Below are 20168 nucleotides of genomic sequence, written 5' to 3' on the forward strand. Positions count from 1 at the left end.
TGGAATTATAGGGGTGCCTGGGTGGCTCAGTCAGTTGAGCGTCCGACTTCAGCTCAGGTCATGATCTCGCGGTCTGTGAGTTTGAGCCGTGCATGGGGCTCTGTGCTGACAGCTCAGAGGCTGGAGCCTGCTTCTGATTCTGTGTCTCCTTCTCTCTCTTCCCCTCCCCCTCTCATGCTCTGTCTCTCTCTGTCTCAGAAATAGACATTAAAAAAATTTTTTTAAATGGACTTATAAAAATAATTCACTTAAACCAAAAGAAGGCAACACAAAATTAGTAAGTAAAGGAGAAAGGAAATAAAGAACAGATGGAATAAACAGAAAAGAAACAAAAAGAGGCTAGATTTAAATGCCGCTGTATCAATAACCACATTAAATATAAGAGGTCTAAATATCCCAATTAAAAGATCAAGATTGTCAGATTGAGTTAAAAAAGCAAGATTCAAATATGTTGCCCAGCAAAAAACATGCATAGGAGAAAACCTCTGTGACTTTGTTAGACAAAGTGTTTCCTTTTATATACCAAACCAAAAGCATGCCATGAAAGATTAAAATTGGTAATTTAGGCATCATCAAAATTAAAAATGTATGCTCTTTGAAAGTCACTGTTTACATAATGAAAAGACAAGTTAATTTTGGCAGAATATATTGTAAATCACAAAGTCTAATAAAGGGCTTGTATCTATTTTATATAAAGAATGATCAAAACTCAGTAACAAGAAAACAAAAAAAGTAGGCAGAAGATTTGATTGGATACTTCAACAAAGAAGATATACAAATGAAAAATGAGCACATAAAATCATGTTCAACATCAATTAGTCAGTAAATAAATGCAAGTTAAAACTACCATGCTACACAAATGTTCATAACAGCCTCGTCTGTCAGCAGCCCAAACTGGAAACAACACAGAAGTACATCAACAGGTTACTGAATAAACAGACTGTGGTATATCCACAAATCAAATAGTACCCAGTAATAAAATCAAACTAACTATGGAGGTACCAGCATGGATAAATCTTAAAATAACATACTGAGTGAAAGAAACCAGACCAAAAAAGAGTGCACACTGTACGATTCCATTTATATAAAACTGAAGAAAATGCTAACTTATCTGTAGAGACAGAAAGCAGCTAAGTGGTTGCCTTGAGATATGAGGAAAGGGTCAGCCAGGAGTCCGAGGAAAGGACTACAAAGAGGTATGAGAAAACTTTTAAGGTGATATACCAGTTCATTATCTTGATTAGAGTGTTTCATGAGCATGTACATATACATATATATGTCAAACCTGACCAAACTGTCAAGCTTCAATGTGCAGTTTGTCATATGTCAGCTATGTCTCAAGAGAGCTGTGGAAAACAGCATTATTGTTCATCAGGAATTCAGTACTCAGTTACTAAAATGAAACATACACAAAAATTAATTTAATGAATGAGAAGCTTTACAGAGTGCTTCCCACAGGAAACATGAATAATACAGATGAGTGGTTATCCAACTTTCCTGTGTATCAGAATCCTCTAGAGGGGGATTGCTAGGTCCAATGCCCAGAGTTTCTGATTCAATAGGTTTGGGATGGGGCTTAAGAATTTGCATTTTCGGGAGCACCTGGGTGGCTCAGTCAGTTGGGCATCTGACTCTTTGTCTCAGCTCAGGTCATGATGTCACGGTTTGAGGGTGCCAGCCCCACATCAAGCTCTGGGCTGATAGTGTAGAACATGCTTGGGATTCTCCGTCTGCCTCTCTCTCTGCCCCTCTCTCACTTGCTCTCTCTCTTTCTCAAATAAATAAATACACTTTAAAAGAAAAAAAGAATTTGCGTTTTCTAACTGGCTCTCAGTTGATCCTATTGGTGCTGTTTCAGGACCATACTTTAAGAACCCCTAGTAAGTGTGAGGGGCTAGGACAATATAGAATAATTACGATCTTATATATTATTATATATTATATATTATATAGATTCTATATTATATATATTCTATATTATATTTATATAGATTCTTTATTATATATATTCTATATTATAATATAGAATAATAACGATCTTTCCAGACAGCAATTAAAATCCCAAACCCATGGGTAAATTTAGAATCAGACAAGCGTATAGTCCAACTACTCAAACCCCTGATCCTCACTTTCTGTCATATTTCAGCTATTCTCCCCCTACGTCCTTTTGAGAAATAGTTACTGTTGTAAATTAAAAATAAATAAAAACATTTAATTCCTCTTTCTCAGTCATGGGCTTTGATCCTTGCTATTCCTTTTGAATGCAACACCTTTTATCTTGCCTGTTCCCTTTCATCTGGCTAATTCTAATTACGTCTGAGCCTAGAAATCAGCTCTTGACAAACTTTCTCTGGCACACTCCCACACCCACCCACCCACACCAACTCTGCTTCCCCGAGTCTCTAACTGTATGACTTCATCTAGAACTTCCAAAGGTCTACTCCTGAATGTTTTCTGCTAAATCACTTGACTCTACTCATCCCGTGCCTTTATACTTCTTAAAGAAATAATTTATTTCTCTTCCATTTAATGAAGTAGCTCTGGGGACATGCCAGCTTCCCTGATCCTCTCTGATACACAGAGAGGATTAGGGATAAGAGAAGGAGGGGTGAAAGGGGTAACCAAATCTATAGTCACAAAATCAGAGAGGAAGGACATGCGATAAAATCATAAACACGCAACATGCCTACACAAACCTGCACATACAAACTATCTGAGGGGATGTTAACAACTTCTCTAAGGACAGTAATTTCAAGTGGCACCAATCTTTAACACAGATTGGATCTCAGGACAAATCAAGTTTCTCAATTCCTACTCATGCATTTGACATATTTATGGTCCATTTTTATAGCTTTTGATCACAATTTCCTAGGAGGCAGCTGGTCCCTAAATCAACAAGTCAGTAAAAAAAAAAAAAAAAAAAGCAACCACAGTCCAGTCCTGTTAACAGAATCTCCTACAAGGAGGTCAGTGCTGTTTTGGAACACATTTAGAGCATTTATGAGAGCCATTTAAAAATGTCTGCCCATAAATTTGGGTTACATTTAAGGATCCTGATTGTACTTTCTCATGATTCTAGACTTCTGCTACATACGACAGCCTAAAACAAAGTTTAAAGAAGTGCAATAATAAAAATGATCCAGGAGAAGAAAAGAAAAATCTTTCCTGAAAATTTTCATTTCAGCCAGAAAGAAGGAGGTGCCGAAAACACAAAGCAAAGTCGAGGACACCTAGGCATTTCTCTCATGAATCACTGTGATGTTTTCACATTTTCAGGAGTTGGTACTCAGGGTGGAAACCCTGGACCGACTTCAGCAGGAAGCATCAGAGAGGATCTGTCCCCTTCAGGAGGTGCTGCCTAAAGGCCCAGCAACTTGGGAGAAGTCTCTGGGAGGCAAGCCAATGTTTGGAACAGAGTGGGGCACTGAATAACCCCAGCCCGGCAAAGCAGCTGGCCTGGGATGTGGACCCTGGGCTTCCAGATTCTACCAGCCCTGTAGAGGCCAACAGCTGGGGGCCATGCCCTCAAGATCCCAATTCTCCAAGCAATAGGAAGTGACCTGCAAAGACCTTTATTCTTCTGACACAAAAGTATCTGATTCCCAGAGGAAAATAATCCTTTTACCTCAGCCTTTCTGAGGACCTATATTTTGATGAATGAGAGGGGGAAAAAAAATAGTTGGACTCTGACTAGGATTTCTTTTAAGAAGTTTCCAATAGGCTTGAATTTTTTTTAAAGTTATAGGAAAAAAATATATAACCGAAAAGGCATAAAGAGCACCATCCACAGAAATTTCACTCACAGATTGTGCAGCACCTCAGAACTTCCTTGGAAGGGAAGGACAAAGCAGCCGTTTGCTCAGCTTAGATCATTTTGACTGAGACTCATATGTTATTTTAAATGAACATTGCTCAGGTAGTTAAGCCTTAAAAATCAACCATCCTTGACAATTGTCCTTTTTTTTTTTTTTTAAAGTCTTACCTTAAGTGTTTCAGAAACACATTTACAAAGTATGCTCTAGTGGGAAGTAGCTAAGCTTCCTACCCAGCTTCTCGGCTTGTAAGGGATTGCCAGTCTTTGTTCATTTTTGTCTTTGAAAACTTTATGTTACAATTAAAAAGGAGGGGGTGCCTGGTGGCTCAGTCCGTTAAGCGTCGGACTCGATTTCGGCTCAGGCCATGATCTCATGGTTTGTGAGATTGAGCCCCGCGACGGGCTCTGCTCTGACAGCTCAGAGCCTGCTTGGGATTCTTTTTCTCTCCCTCTCTCTGCCACTCCCCCAGTATCCCCCCTCTCTCTCAAAATAAAAATTTTTTTTTAATTTTTTTTTTTTAACATTTATTTATTTTTTGAGACAGAGAGAGACAGAGCATGAATGGGGGAGGGGCAGAGAGAGAGGGAGACTCAGGATCGGAAGCAGGCTCCGGGCTCTGAGCCATCAGCCCAGAGCCTGATGCGGGGCTCGAACTCACGGACCACGAGATCGTGACCTGAGCGGAAGTTGGACGCTCAACCGACTGAGCCACCCAGGCACCCCTCAAAATAAAATTTTTTATTAATCTTTAAAAAAAACAGTTAAAAAGGAAAAGAACAGAGTAAATTTTTATTTACTTTTACTTTTTAAGTGTTTATTTTATTTTTGAGACAGAGAGCACATGAGAGTGGGGGGCAGAGAGAGAGGGGGACAAAGGATCTCAAGCAGGGTCTGCACTGACAGCAGTGGGCCTGAAGCAGGGCTTGAACCCACAAACCTTGAGATCATGACCTGAGCCAAAGCTGGACCTCAACTGAGTGAGCCACCCAGGTGCCCCAATCAGAATAAATTAAAAGTTTTTTTAATGTCTTTATTTATTTTTGAGAGAGAGAGAGACAGAACATGAGTGGGGGTGGGGGGCAGAGAGAGAGGGAGACACAGAATCCGAAGCAGGCTCCAGGCTCTGAGATGTCAGCACAGAGCCTGGTGCCGGGCTCGAACTCATGGACTGTGAGATCATGACCTGAGCTGAAGTCGGACGCTTAACCGACCAAGCCGCCCAGGCGCCCCAATCAGAGTAAATTTTAAAAGCAAACACGGTGTGACTGTTTTGGCAATTGGGACAATACAAAATCCCAATTTCTATTAAATATATAATATAATCCAATAGCACATTTAATTCTTAAGATTTAGCAGCTTTTACATCTATACCTAATATAACATGCTTGTTTTTTTCACTTGTAGAAGTTCCAGAGTCTTAACACCTTATAGTAATGCCAACAAAAATGTTTAAGGGAAGATCATCCCAGAGAAGACATGACATTTTGCAGAGCCCTCAGTTTATCTTTAGAAAGCACAATTATAAACCATGCTTGAATTGAGCTGCCCAGATATTTGTGTTAACACAGAAATTCTGTTACCATTAGTTCTTGCTCAGTAAATGCAAATATTGTGAACATGCTGTTTAACAGTAACGAATGTCATCTCTACACTTTTATGAACAGTAACATTGTCAAACATGCTTGCAAGTTATAAACATATTTACTCAACGGGGCTCCAGGCAAGCTATGTATACACACATACACACAAACTGCATTGGACAGATTATTAAGCGGCCAAAGTTCAACTGATCACATGGCATATGATATGTACGTACAATACTTTTATGTTGTACAACTTTAATAAGACAATGGCACATTTTAAAGAATGTTCGTATGGTTATTTAAATATGCATGTCCTTATCAATATTGAAATATGTATTTTTTTTAGGGGAAAGCAACAAGTATGCCTATTAGGTTTCTGCTTCAAGCTTCCCTAGGACAACCATATGAAAATCACATATACTAGCTCTCCAATGTAGTGTGTATATATAATAGATATATCTTACATAATATAGATATATTTCAGGATATATTCATCTTCTAATGGGGCTTAAGGTAGTCCCTATTTATTCCCCCACATAGCTTTTCTTACAAGTCTCAAATTCTGGTCTCTGTGATTAAATTTCCTTTCATTCTTTGATGTGGGTTTTCAAACTCAAAAAGAAAGTATAAAGCAATCTTTCTTCCTTTTTTTCTGCCACATAGACATTTTTTTCTAACTTTAAATATTTTAAATTTCCCTAATTACAATTTTCTGTCATTTTTTCCATCAGTGTTCAAACAGTGAAATGAGAAAAAGATACATTCAATTTTAAGAAACAAATGATAAATCCTCATAAATATTGGTGCTATTCTTCAAAGGTCTTTAAACCTTATACTTACACAAGTATGTCATACGTACAGAGGTATCATCTCAGGAAGGGCATCTGTTGTAATACCTATGTTCACATTTGCATATGGGTAAACTGAGGCATAGAATGAAATCACTGTCTCATGAAATCATTGATACACTAAGACTGTATTTGCATACACAAACTGATCAAGAGGGATACAGAATAATTAAATTGAGATCAGTTTTCAAAATAACTCTTCTTTTGCTTTAGTGATGTTTCTCTAACATTTCATTTTTATAAATGGCCAAGTTCTCTGCCAAAATTGGAACATCAATTCAAATATCATTACCTTAAATTTACAGTAATTTTTATGGCTTGGGGAGAATTTTGCCTTCATATATCTGTGAAGAAAAATTTATCTATGTAAATTAACAGCAAAACAAATTTGCATAGGCGATGTTTAACTGTATAAGATAAAATAGCTTTATGAGTGGCTGCTAATTTAAAAGCAACCCTTTCACTACACAACATTGATAAGCACATCATTCCTAAATTTATTTTTTAAAAATGGCTCTAAGTACCTCTATTAGTGTGCTTTGTAAATCCAATCCAAATTCTGTTTGAGTTAATTATATTTCTTGTCCGTCTCCCTATTCTTCCCCACTTTGCTGTAATTGCCAAGATGGCAGGAATGTTTTCTTTTCAGTTTAAAAAAATTTTTAATTTTTTAATGTTTATTTATATTTGAGAGAGAGAGACTGAAACAGAGCATTAGCAGGAAGGGGGCAGAGAGAGAGGGAGACACAGAATCAGAAGCAGGCTCCAGGCTCTGAGCTGTCAGCACAGAGCCCGACACGGGACTTGAAATCACGAACTGAGAAATCATGACCTGAGCCGAAGTCAGTACTTAACGGACTGAGCCACCCAGGTAGTGCCCCTAGTATAAAAAAAAATTTTTTATTCTCTCTCTAAATTATAATACTGTAAAACCAACATTTGTTTTGATGTATAGTCCTATAAATTGTAGCACATGAAGAGATTCACGTAATTACCACAAGAATCAGGATACAACACAATTCCATTAATGCCCAAAATTCCCTCTGGAGTTTTTTCTCCTGTTGTATCCAAACTGCCCCTCATCCCTAACTCCTGGCAACTACTGATCTGTCTCCAACACCACAGAGTTTTGTCTTTTTGTGAATATCATGTCAATGGCATTATATAATATGTAACCTTTGGAGACTGGCTTCTTTTATTCAGCAAGAAGATTCATCCCAATTGTTGTATCAATGGTTGGTTTCTTCCTTTTTAATGCTGAATAGTGTTCACTCTATGGACGTACCACAGTTTGTTAATCCACCCACCCATGAAGGACATCCAAGTGTCCAAACTGTTTCCAGTTTGGGACAATTATGAATAGAAATGCCATAAAGAATCATGTGCAGCTGTTTGTGTGAACAGAAGCTTACACGTCTCTAAGTATGATACCTAGAGGGGGTTTTCTGCTTCATACGACAGGTGTATGTTGAGCCTCATAAAAAACTGCAAGATTGTTTTCCAGAGTGCCTCTATCGTTTTGCATTTCTCCCAACAATGAAAGCAAGCTCCAACTTCTCCACTTACTCATCAATACTTAATATTATTAGACTTTTAACAATTAGCCATTCTGGTAAATGTGTAGCAGACCTTATCAAAGTTTTAAAATGCATTTCCCTATGACTAATGATGTAAGACATCTTTTCGTGCGTTTACATACATTCTGTGCATTCTCTTAAATGAACTGTCTGCTCAAATCTTTTGCCCAATTTGGAATTAGGTTGTTTTCACACTGCTAATTTTTGAGAGTTCTTTATTTACTCATGACACAAGAGCTTTGTCCGGTATGTTCTTTGCAAAAAAAATTTTTTTTTCCATTGTGGAACTTGTCTTCATGTTCTTTACAGTGGGGGAGCAAAAGTTACAAATTTTGATAAAGGCCAATTTGTCATTTTTTAATATTGTGGATTATATACTTTTGGTGTCATATCTAGTGTAACTCCCAATCATGAAGGTCTTCTCCCATGTTCTTTTTTAAAAGTTGTATAGTTTTATATTTTATTTTTAGGTCTTTGGTCAATTTTGAAGTTTGTTTGTTTGCATAAGGCACAAGGCTTAGGTCAAGGTTCATTTTTTTTTTTTTTTTCTTGGCATATTAATGTCAAATTGTTCTAATGCCATTTGCTGAAAAGATCATTGTCAGAATCCATTGGCCTCATCTGTGTGGATTTATTTGTAGATTCTCTGTTGTGACCCACTGTTAACTGGCTCTTCCTTTACCAGTACCAGAATGTCTTGATTAGTGAGATATGTAGTAAGCCTTAAAATCAGGAAGTATGAATCCTGTAAGCTTATTCTTTTTAAAAATTGTTTTATCTACGCTGGTTCCTTTGCCTTTCTATAAAATCTTGAAAATCAGCTTGTTTATATCCATAAAAAATCCTGCTGGGGATTTTATTGAAACTTCATTAAATTCATTGATTAGATTAGGGAGAAGCAACATCTTTGGTGTTTTGACACTTCCGATCCATGAACTTGGTGTATCTCTCAATTTATTTAGGTCACTGATTTCTTATGTCAGTATTTGTAGTTTTAGCATACGGATCCTGAAAAACTTTGTTTACGTTCATATATATGTATTTCATTTTTAGAATTATTTTTTTTTAATTTTTAAAGTTCAGGTTTTGATTGTGCCTAGCCAATATATAGAAATATAAAGACTTTTGCATGTTGCTTTTGTATCTTGCCAACTCGTTAAATTCACTTTTGTCTATAGGGCATTTTTGTGTAATTTCCTTGGGATTTTCTATGTAGATTGTAATGTTGACTTAAACAGACTGTCTTCTCGGGGGTGCCTGGGTGGCTCAGTCAGCTGAGCATCTGACTCTAGATTTTGCCTCAGGTCATGATTTTGCCATTCTCGGGATCAAGCCCCATGTCAGGCTCTGCACTGACAGTGTGGAGCCTGCTTGGGATTCAATCTCTCCCTCTCTCTTTGTCCCTCCCTCTCTCTCTCTCTCTCTCTCTCTCTCAAAATAAATAAACTTTAAGAAGAGAAGAGTTTTCTTTCTCTCCACTCTATACGCCTTTTTGTTTGTTTCATGAGAATACTTCTCTGGCTAGAACTTTTAGTACGATGTTGAATAGGAGTTTTATAAGTGGATATCCTTGATTTATTCTTGATCTTGGGGGCAAAGCATTTAGTCTTTCACCATTAACTGTATGAGCTGTAGCCATTTTGTAGATGGCCTTTACATTTTTTCCTTCTTTTTTTAAAAAAATGTTTATTTATTTTGAGAGAGAGAGTGTGTGTGTGCACAGAAGTCAGGGAGGAGCAGAGAGATAAGGAGAGAGAGAGAATCGCAAGCAGGCTCCACACTGTCAATGCGGAGGCCAAGCCAGGGCTCAATCCCACAAACCATGAGATCATGACCTGAGTTGAAATCAAGAGTCGGATGCTCAACCAATTGAGCCACCCAGGTGCTTTGAGGAAAGTTTCTTCTATTCTACTTTGCAGGAAATTTTTTTATTACCATAAATCAGTAATAATTGTTGGCAAATATTTTTCCATACCAATTGATATGAATCTGTTTTTTTTTTCTTCTTTAGATCATTAATATGGTGGATTTGATATTCTAACATTGAACTACCCTTGCAATTCCAGAATAAATCCTGCTTTGTAATTGTATGTTCTTTTTATATCTTAATATAGTTTTGATTTGCTAATATTTTATTGAGAATGTTCCTATCTGTGGTCATGAGGAATCCTGGTTTATGGTTCTCCTCCTTCTCCTCCTCTTTCCTCCTCCTCTCCTCCTTCTTACTATCTTTGTCTAGTTCAGGTATAGTGTTACTCTTCTGACCTCACAAAATGAGGTCAAAAGTGTTCTATCATCCATTTTCCAATGGTGATTTTGTAGAATTGTCATGATTTCTTCTTTACTTGTTTGGGCCTAGAGATTTCTTTTCCAGGGGGAGTTTAAGAGGAACTGGATTTCTTTAGCACATATAGAAGTGTTTAGGTAACTTGAATTATCTTGGATGAATTTTAGTCATTCATGGTTTTCAAGGTATTTGTCTATTTCATCTAAGCTGTCAAATTTCTATGCACTGAATTGTTCATACTATGCTCTATTACCCTTTTAATGGTTGTAGGATCTATACTGATCCCCTATTTCATTCCTGATGTTGATGATTTATGCATTTGGTTTTTGTCAGTCTTGCCAGAAAGTTATCCATTTTATTGATCTTTTTAAAGAATCGGCTTTTGTTTTTATTGTTTTCTCTATGGTTTTTAACTTTACTAATTATTGCTCATGTTTATTATTTTCTTCATTCTGCTTCTTTGGTTTTATTTTGCTCTTCTTTTTCTAGTTTATAAGGTAGAAACCTAGAGTATTGATCTTTCTTCTTTTCTAATATATGGATACAATACTATACATTTCCTTGCAAGCACTGCCTGAGTTGTATTACACACATTGTGGTATGTGTATTTTCATTTTCGTTGAGTTCAAAATATTTTCTAATTTTTTGAGACTTCCTTTTTGACCATAGATTACTTACAAGGGAATTCTTTAATATTCAAGCTTGTATATTTTCCTGTTATTCCTATTATTAATTAATACATTAATTCTTTATCTTCAGAGAACACATTTTGTATTATGTTAATTTTTAAAAAATTTTTAAACTGATTTTATATCCCAGGATATGCTCTACCTTGATGAATGTTCCATGTTGCCTTGAAAAGAACAGGTATTCTACTGTTATTGGATGGAATATTCTAAAATATGTTAATTAGATCCAGTTTGTTGATGGTGTTTAATTTTTAACATAATCTTGATTTCCTCCCTATTCATTTTTTTCATTAGAAGGAGAGGAGTATTCACATCTCCAGCTGTAACTATGGACTTACCCATTTCTCCTTTCAGTTGTTAGTTTTTGTTTCATGTATTTTGAAGCTTGTTTTTTTTATTATTTTATTAATTTTTTTAATGTTTATTCATTTTTCAAAGAGAGAGAGAGACAGAGTGTGGGCAGGGGAGGGGCAGGGAGAGAGAGAGGGAGAGACACAGACTCTGAAGCAGGCTCCAGGCTCTGAGCTGTCAGCACAGAGCCTGATGTGGGGCTCAAACCCATGAACCGTGAGATCATGACCTGAGCCGAAGTCAGACGCTTAACTGACTGAGCCACCCAGGTGTCCCAAAGCTTGGCTTTTAAAGTCATACATATTTAGAACTATTACATCTTCCTGATGAATCGACCCCTTTATCATTATGCAATGTGCCTCTTTATTTCTGATTCTACTCTTTTTGGTTTGTGGGTTTTTTGTTTTGTTTTGTTTTGTTTTGTTTTTGGCTTCAGAAGTCTATTTTACCACATTAACATAGCTGTTCCAGCTTTCTTTTGATTAGTGTTTGCATGAAACATCTTTTTCTACCTTTTTTCTTTTTAATCTACATATATCATTATATTAGAAGGGAGTTTCTTATGGAGAGTATAGAGCTGGGTCCTGTTTTCTTTTACTCCTTTCTGATAATCTCTGTTTCTACTCGTTGCATTTAAATGATTTATATCTAATATACTTATTGATATATTTAGATTTATAGCTGCCAATTTATTATTTGCTTTCTATTAGCTTTTTAGGTCATTCAGTTGTCAGTTTCTTTTTTTAAAGATTTATTTTTAAGCAATCACTACACCCAACATGGGGCTCCATGTCACAACCCCATGGTCAAGAGCTGCATGTTTCACCAATAAGCCAGCCAATCAGTCCTCAGTTCTAAGAAGAAACTTGAATTACTTGAACATTTTTTAACATTCTACTTTTTCCATTTTTTAAATTATATCTTGTATAGTTTTACAGTGGTTACTCTAGGGAGTCTAATATCTATATCCTTCACTTTTCAAAGTCTATTTAGAATCAATTTCACCCCTTCAAGTGGAATGCAGAAACATTACCATCATATAGCTCCCTTGACCTTTCTTTATGTTACAGTTGCCTTAAGTATTACATCTATATACATTGAAACCTCCATTATTCTGTGTTAATTTTTTTTCTTTCAACTGTCAAACAGATTTTAAAGAACTCAAGACAAGAATAGTCTATGATATGTACCCAAATACCTTTTGTTCTTCTTTCATTCTTGATGTTTCCAAGTTTCCTTCTGCATTATTTTCCTCTTCTCTGAAGAGCTTTCTTTAGAAATTCTCTTTAGAGCCGCTTTGCTGGTGATAAACTGTTGGTTCTCCTTCATCGGAGAATGTCTTTATTTCACCTTCATTTCTGAGCAGTATTTTTGCTGGCTATAGAATTCTGGGTTGGCAGTTCCATTTCCATTCTGCTATTGAACTGATCCAGTAAGATTTTTTTATTGTGGTTATTGTACTTTTGGGTTCTAAAATTTCCACTTCATTGTTCTTTATATTTCTTTTTTGTTGAGATTTTTTATTTTATCATTTGTTTCAAGAGTGTTTGTGATTGCTTGTTAAAGTACTTTTTAAAAAGTGTCTATAAAAGTCTTTGTCAGATAATTTCAACATCTGTGTCTTCTCATCATTAGCATCTGTTGATTGTGTTTCCAACAGACATTGAGATTTCCCTCTTTTGTGTTTTTTTTAATGCCAATTAATTGGGGATGGTACCTTGGATGTTTTTAATGCTACCTTATGAGACTATGTATCTGGCTTAAATCCTAAGGACAATATGATATTTTTGTTTTAGCAGATAATCAAACTAGTAGGTTCAGTGCACAAGTTCCAATTCATCTTCTGTGGGCTATGGTTCCAATGTTAGGTCAGTTTCCAAAGTTTTTCTAGTATTCAGATCTTTCCTATGTGTCTGCCACCCAGTGGCCAGTATGGACATAGGCAGTTGTTTACCTGTTTAATTCTCAAAGTTTTGATACAATAAATTAGAATCAGATCGGTGTGTGTCAGTTCAGGGGTGAACCCAGGATCATAAACATCTTAATGAGGTAATTTCCCCCAAGCCCTTAACCCACTGCACTATCCCTGGTACCTCCTATTTTCTTGGACTCCCATTTTCACCAATTCACTTATAACCTTGGGGCTTTACTTTACTCAGCAGCCAAGTAATATAAGAACAGAGAGAGAGAGAGAGAGAGAGAGAGAGAGAGAGAGAAGAAGAAGAAGAAGAAGAAGAAGAAGAAGAAGAAGAAGAAGAAGGAGGAGGGGGAGGGGGAGGGAGAGGGAGAGGGAGAGGGAAAAGCAACGTGTATACGTTCCACCTTGCTGGGACCACAGCTCCTCCAATAGGAGAAGGCCCCCCTGTCTCAGATGTTTGGCTCCTGCTGCCATCATCGTTGATGCTACCATGGAAACTGCTTGGGGCCTGAATGCAAGAAAATGGGTGGAGGGGGGAGGGGAAAAACCCTCTCTATCTTTACCACTCTTCAAGCTGAACTAGAAGATTTCTCCTGGAGCTCTGCCGGCCTGAACTCTGGTGCCCACTTCTGGCTTTCAACTCCAGTAAGATCAGGCCAGGAGATACCAGAAAGGAAACAATGGTAAACTTACTACCCGTTTAGGAGTACTTCCAATTCTTATCTTCTTCTCCAATCCACCTGCTATTATTTACCTTTCAGTATCCCCTCATAGTGGCTCCCTGAACTCTGTCCAGGTTTGATAGCTGAATTCAGTGGGAGACACAGGGTGAGCAGTGTTTCTACCTTTTATCCAGAACTAAAACTCAGTTAAAAAATTTTAAGTTGTGAAGTGAATATGTCAGATACAAACACATAAAACATATATGTAATTTTGAAGAATAATATAACATATACCAGTGTATCAGCCACCTAAGTTCGAGAGTAAAAGACACTAACTAGTTCCCTAGAATCTCACTGTGTACTCTTCCCGTGCTTATTGGCCCTCTTCCTCCTACATAGAGATAATCAGTAATTTGATCATTCTCTTGTATCCCTTCATAGTTTTACCACTTACATATATAACCCTGAACAATATACTGCTTAGTTTTCATTTCTCATATTTTAATAAATGTTTCAACGAAAGTATAACATATATACACCAAAATACACAGGTCATACAATTACAACTTAATTAATTATCCCAACATGAACACACTTTTTAACAACCACCTGATCCACATATACAACATTGCTCGCAGGGCACCTGGATGGCTCAGTTGGTTAAGTGTCCGACTTCAGCTCAGGTCATTATCTCACAGCTTGTGGGTCTCAGCCCTGAGTTGGGCTCTGTGCTGACAGCTCAGAGCCTGGAGCCTGCTTCGGATTCTGTGTCCCCCTCTCTCTCTGCTCCTCCCCTGCTTGTGCTCTGTCTCTCTCTCTCTCTGTCTCTCTCTGTCTCTCAAAAATAAACATTAAAAAAATTAAAAAAAAAAACATTGCTTGCACCTGAGAGGCCCCTCAGCCCTCTCCGAATCATCTCTACCTTCTTCCCCAAAAGCAACCATTACCCTGTCTTCTAAGATCTCAGATTACTTTTATTTGTTTTGAACTTTATGTAAATAGAACCATATGGAATGCGGGTTTTATGCTTAGCTTCTTCTCTCTGATATTATATTTATGAGATTTATCCATGTTGCATATAGACCTAGTGGTATAATTTCATTGCAATATAGTATTCTTTTACATTAATACTATGTTTATTTATATTGAACCATTTCTTCATTCTCATGTTGATGGATATTTGGGTTCTCCCTGCTTTTTGTTGTCATAAATGTTATGAAGATATTCTGTGTATGTCTTTTGGTGCATATATGGATTCACTTCTGTTGGATATGTTACCGGAAATGGAATCGTTGGATCAAAGGCTATGCCTATATTCAGCATTAGTAGATATTACCAGTTTTCTAGAGTGGTTTTAATAACCTGCATTCCCACTAGCAGATATGAGCACTCTAACTGTAGAAAGAAGACATTTTTTTTTGATAGAGAAACAACTGTGTTTAGAGAGAGATGCCATCATCTAGAATAGATATTAGGCAAAAAAAGGGAAAAACTAGAATCATAATGCTCCAATGTTTAAACCTGGGCCTTCAGTCTCATGACTAAAGAGTTCTTGATAGTTCTTAAAATGTAGCTACTAGTAATATTTTTGAAAAGTTTCATAATTATATATTATATATAAAATATATCAAGTTCTGAGCTACTTTTCATTACTGACCCATATTCTGCAGGAAGTACATGGGACTTCTTGGGACGGTTTTGAAAATGTCAAAAGGCCCTACCCGCCAAAACAAGAATCACCCTCAAGCCTGTTCTAATGTCAGAAACTCCAACTATTATCTCCATTTATATTAAAGACAAGTCAGTCTGTCTGTCTGTCTATCTATCTATCTAGAAATACGTATTTCCAGGGAGTTCGAAGGAACTAACAAAGGAAATCTATTTTTCATTAATTTTTTTTTAAAAAAACCATAGCATCATCTCCATCATTCCTCGTTTGTCACAGGGGTAAATGATTAGTACTGAGGCCCTCACAAACCTGCATCATATCTGTCTGGTAAGCAGTCACTGGAACTTGTGGGATGGCTGATCGTGGCCAGCATTATTCATGGCAGCCATGGAATGAATTGTTAAGTCATGAAGTAACTGATCTGAGGCATATTTAGCCACCACCGTATCATAATGCTGCTGTGCACTGAGCTGCCGGGAGTCAAGTTGCATGTTCAACATGAAACAATATGTGCCTAAGCTAAAGACTCTAAACATTTTAAGAGAGTTCTATTGAACAAAACCAAATCTATAGGGTCAAGGACAAAGAGAAATACTTTCTAACCCTTTCTCGGTAATCTGAGGACCTCACTCGCAATAAATACAAGATATGTGACATATGAATGAGTGCAAGAACCAACAAAATAACAATATAAAACAGCATTTGACCTAATGGAAACCTTAGTCTAGTAGAAAAGTAATACATGAATACTCTTTACAGATCCCTGTAATTGTATTTACTACATTTCATTATCATTTCTATGTGTTGTCTCCCTCACTATATATACTATGAGTTCCTTATGGAAGGAAATTGTCCCTCACCCACCACCCTTACCAACATCATCCTTGCTCTGTGCAAGACCTGCCTCATGTTTTATGTGTTTCTATTTCTCAAGTCCCTACTGCTGAACTGCAAGTATTCTCATTCATATACGTTGTGTACTCTCGAAAAGTAGGCATCGCTCTTGTTTTGTGTATGTGTTTTTATTATACATTAATGGTATTCTGTTACATAATCTATTCTGTTTCCTTACTTTGTCCATTCAGAACTGTTGGACAGATCCATCTACACTGCTGTGAGCATATGTAGACCTTTGCTTGTAAGTGCCGTGTGGTGCTCCAAGGTATATACCCACCACGGTTTACCTATCTCGTCTTCTTGTGACAGACACTCCAGCTCCTTGCCACCGCAAATAATACTGCAATAAAGACTTTTGCATATATGTCGTCATGACCAATGTAAGAAGTTCCTTGGGAGGTACACCGGGAACAAAACTGCTACACCCAGTTGTGCAGCATATGGTATACATGAATTGGCTATACTAATCTACAGTTACACAGTATGTGAGAAGTCCCAGACCGCACTTTTTTGCCAAAACTTGGCACTATGCAATTCCAATTTCTAATTCTTGTCTATCCAATGTATGTGGTTGGAACTGTAATTCTCTTATTCTCCGTGAGTTTGAGTACTTCTAACGGTTTGCTAGCTCTTTGGGTTTCCTCTTCTATAAATCGCCTGATAACACCCTTTGCCTATATCTTCAATAGGGATTGCTATATTTTAATATTCTTCTTAATTTGCAATTCTTTTTAGAGTGTAGATATGAATCCCTCATCATATATGGTCAGACACCATAAATAATTATTTTGTTCTATTAACTGAATATTAGTTTTATTTTATTAGTTCTTTTTTATGGAACATAAGTCTTTACATTTAATATAAATAAGTTAATCAATGTTTTTGACTTAAGTTATCCATTTGAGGTTTTAAAAATATTTTTCTATCTCTAGGTCATGAAGATATTCTCCATTTTCTTCTATTCTTTTTATAGTTTTAGCTTCCATATTTATCTATGTAGAACATCTAGAGATTATCTTTGTAAAAGGTTTAGAAAGAGATTCAGCTTTACATTTCCCTATGTAATAAGCATTTTCAAAAAGCCACATACAATATAATTTGTTCTTTCCCCATTAATATTTTGATGCCACTTTTAGTTTTTTAAATGTTTACTTATTTAGTTTTAAGAGAGAGAGAGAGAGAAAGAGAGAGAGAGAGAGAGAGAGAGAGAGAGAGAGAGAGAGAGAGAGAAAGAAAGAGGGCAGGGGAGGGGCAGAGCAAGAGGGAGATAGAGAATCCCAAGCAGGCTCCACACTGTCAGCACAGAGCCTCACACAGGGCTTAAACCCACAATCCATGAGATCATGACCTCAGCTGAAATCAAGAGTCAAACTCTCAACTGACTGAGCCACCCAGGAGCCCCTGACACCGTTTTTATTAAGTATTAAGTTTTCACAATTTAAGTTTCTCTGTGCTTTTGTCCTATACTTTGGTCTCTTATCTGTTTGAAATATTCAAAATAAATTGTTGAATGAACAAATTTTTTATTTTACAAAATTGTAATTTTAGAAAACTGTAGATAATCTACAAATTTTTACAAAACTAGATTATGCCAAAGTATGCATCTTACAGAAGTATGAGTTATACTATAATTTTCAAAATGTATGGATACTATGATTATAATTTTATAAAAGTATGAATAAAGTACTAGGAGATCTTTATTCTTCCATGTAAATTTTGGATTTGCTTCATTTATTTATCTTTGTATTTCCTATAGCACATCATGATACCTGGTACAAGAGTGGCCATACAATACATTTTTGAATAAAGAGATTTTTAAATGATAACTGTACAGACATATAGAAAAAGTGTTAGTTGAACATAAAGGACAAAGACCAAATGTGGAATGAGAGAAACTGAATTTTAACCAACAATTTTGGCTTAAGTGAAAATAGTTTAGTTCTAAAGGCAAATAGGTGAACATATAGCCACTGGAATATAGTCTTTTTATAGACTTCTTTAGCAAATCTGCTTTGCCATCTGTCTTGGTCTCTAAATAACTTAGAGTTCAAGAGTTTACAGGGAGTTGCATGCAAGCTCAACTTTTTGGTAAATGGTTCTAGAGCACTGAGCTCACTCTCCAAAAGAACAAACACACAAAACAGTGTTGACTTCCTGTCCACTGCAATTCATCTCTCTCTGCAATTGCCATGGCAGTCTCTGATTACTGATATTATTATCCCCAGAAGATGGTTCATGGAAATTCTCATTCCCTGCTAAGCTGTCCCAGTTTTAAAAAGTGAAAATCTAGTTGGCTTACTCTACAGGAGAAAAAAAAATCCACCAGGAGAGAAAAAAAGAGGGGCGCTGTTGAAAAAGTAGCAGCTGCTATGAGGCCGCATTAATGCAGACACAGCAAAGTGAAGACAGGGTGTCCCTTTTGCTGTTTTGTTTCTCTTCTTTTTTTCTCTCTCCCTGTGCCTCTAGTGACAGTATCACTAGAGAGTTCATGGAAGCACAGTTATGGAATTTTCTCAACAACAAAATGGTTACCCTCTGTAATTACTTCAATCCCAATGCACTTCTCCTTCCAAAGCAGGAGAATTTACTAGCAATCTTTCTCTCCTGAAATTCACCCCAGTGCCCTTCTCCAAGAAAGCTACACTCACATTACATTTAAATTGGCAAAGTGTCTCCATGGCACCAATGAAATCAAGCAAAATATCATTATTTAGGATTTTGTGAATTCTGAATTTCTGACCTGTATCGTTCTTAGTCTGAAATTACTCTATATTAATAATGTATGTGCTTACAAATTATCGTAAATAATACTAAACTACTTAGAAAAAGAATAAACGATTCTCATGCACCTTAAATAATTTGGGTGCACCCACTAAATTAGGAAGGCTGATACAGGAGTGCCAGAAGAGACCACAGAGACAATTTTATCTCATATTTATCTTACCGATGAGGAACATAAAACTCATAACAGAGAAGAGACTTGATGTAATTATTAAGACAGCTACCTAAAGGTTTCCACTAATCACGTTTCCATGAGCTTAGTCCAAATGTAGTTCCAAAACCGTATTCACAATTTTCTTAACACACTTATTAGTGTTTTACTCGGCTTTCATCAGGCCAGTACTTATAACTTTAGTATTACATTTTTAATACCAATATCATTTGCTGTCTCCTTTTTATTTATGTTAGAACATATCTAGCATACCGATTTAAAATCAGACAACAGCAAAAACGAAATATGGCGGAAAAATATATTATTAAGGAATATATGAAGTATGAATCCACAATCAAGAGCAAATTAGAATTCTCAAATACACTCTCATTTATATTAAAAGTATTCAATATAAAGGCAAACTAACTATTTTGCAAAGATTAAAAGCATTGCTGATCCGTTATTACCGAACACACACTAGGATAATTATTGCCTTTTAATATGCTTTCTTTCTACCTTAAAACAATTGAACCTCCAGATAAAAAAAATAAATACTAATTGAAGCTGAGGTCGTTCTGTAGTGAGCCACAGGGAAAATCCCTAAAATACAACATGAAAGAAAAGAGAAAGCATAAATTAAACTAGTAAAGTTCAAATGTTTCTGCTTTTATGTCCAGAAACGCTTCTTATGATGAGTACGAACAAATGTTATCAAAGAAAATCTTGGTAAAATTATTTGGCGTGAACCGGTTCCCCAAAACTCCTAATTTTTCTCAACATATTCTATAATTTCTCACCAAAGAAGGGTGCTCTCCAGATATACAATGACTATATAAAAAACCAGATGCAGGTTATCCTCAAAACAAATTGCAAAGCTTGATAGCTTGTCAAATATGGCACCCTCATCTGAAGAAATCAGCACTGGAAAGTCATTTCTCAA

The sequence above is a fragment of the Panthera tigris genome, chromosome F3 (genome assembly GCF_018350195.1).
Source record: "Panthera tigris isolate Pti1 chromosome F3, P.tigris_Pti1_mat1.1, whole genome shotgun sequence".
In the NCBI taxonomy this organism is placed as follows: Eukaryota; Metazoa; Chordata; class Mammalia; order Carnivora; family Felidae; genus Panthera; species Panthera tigris.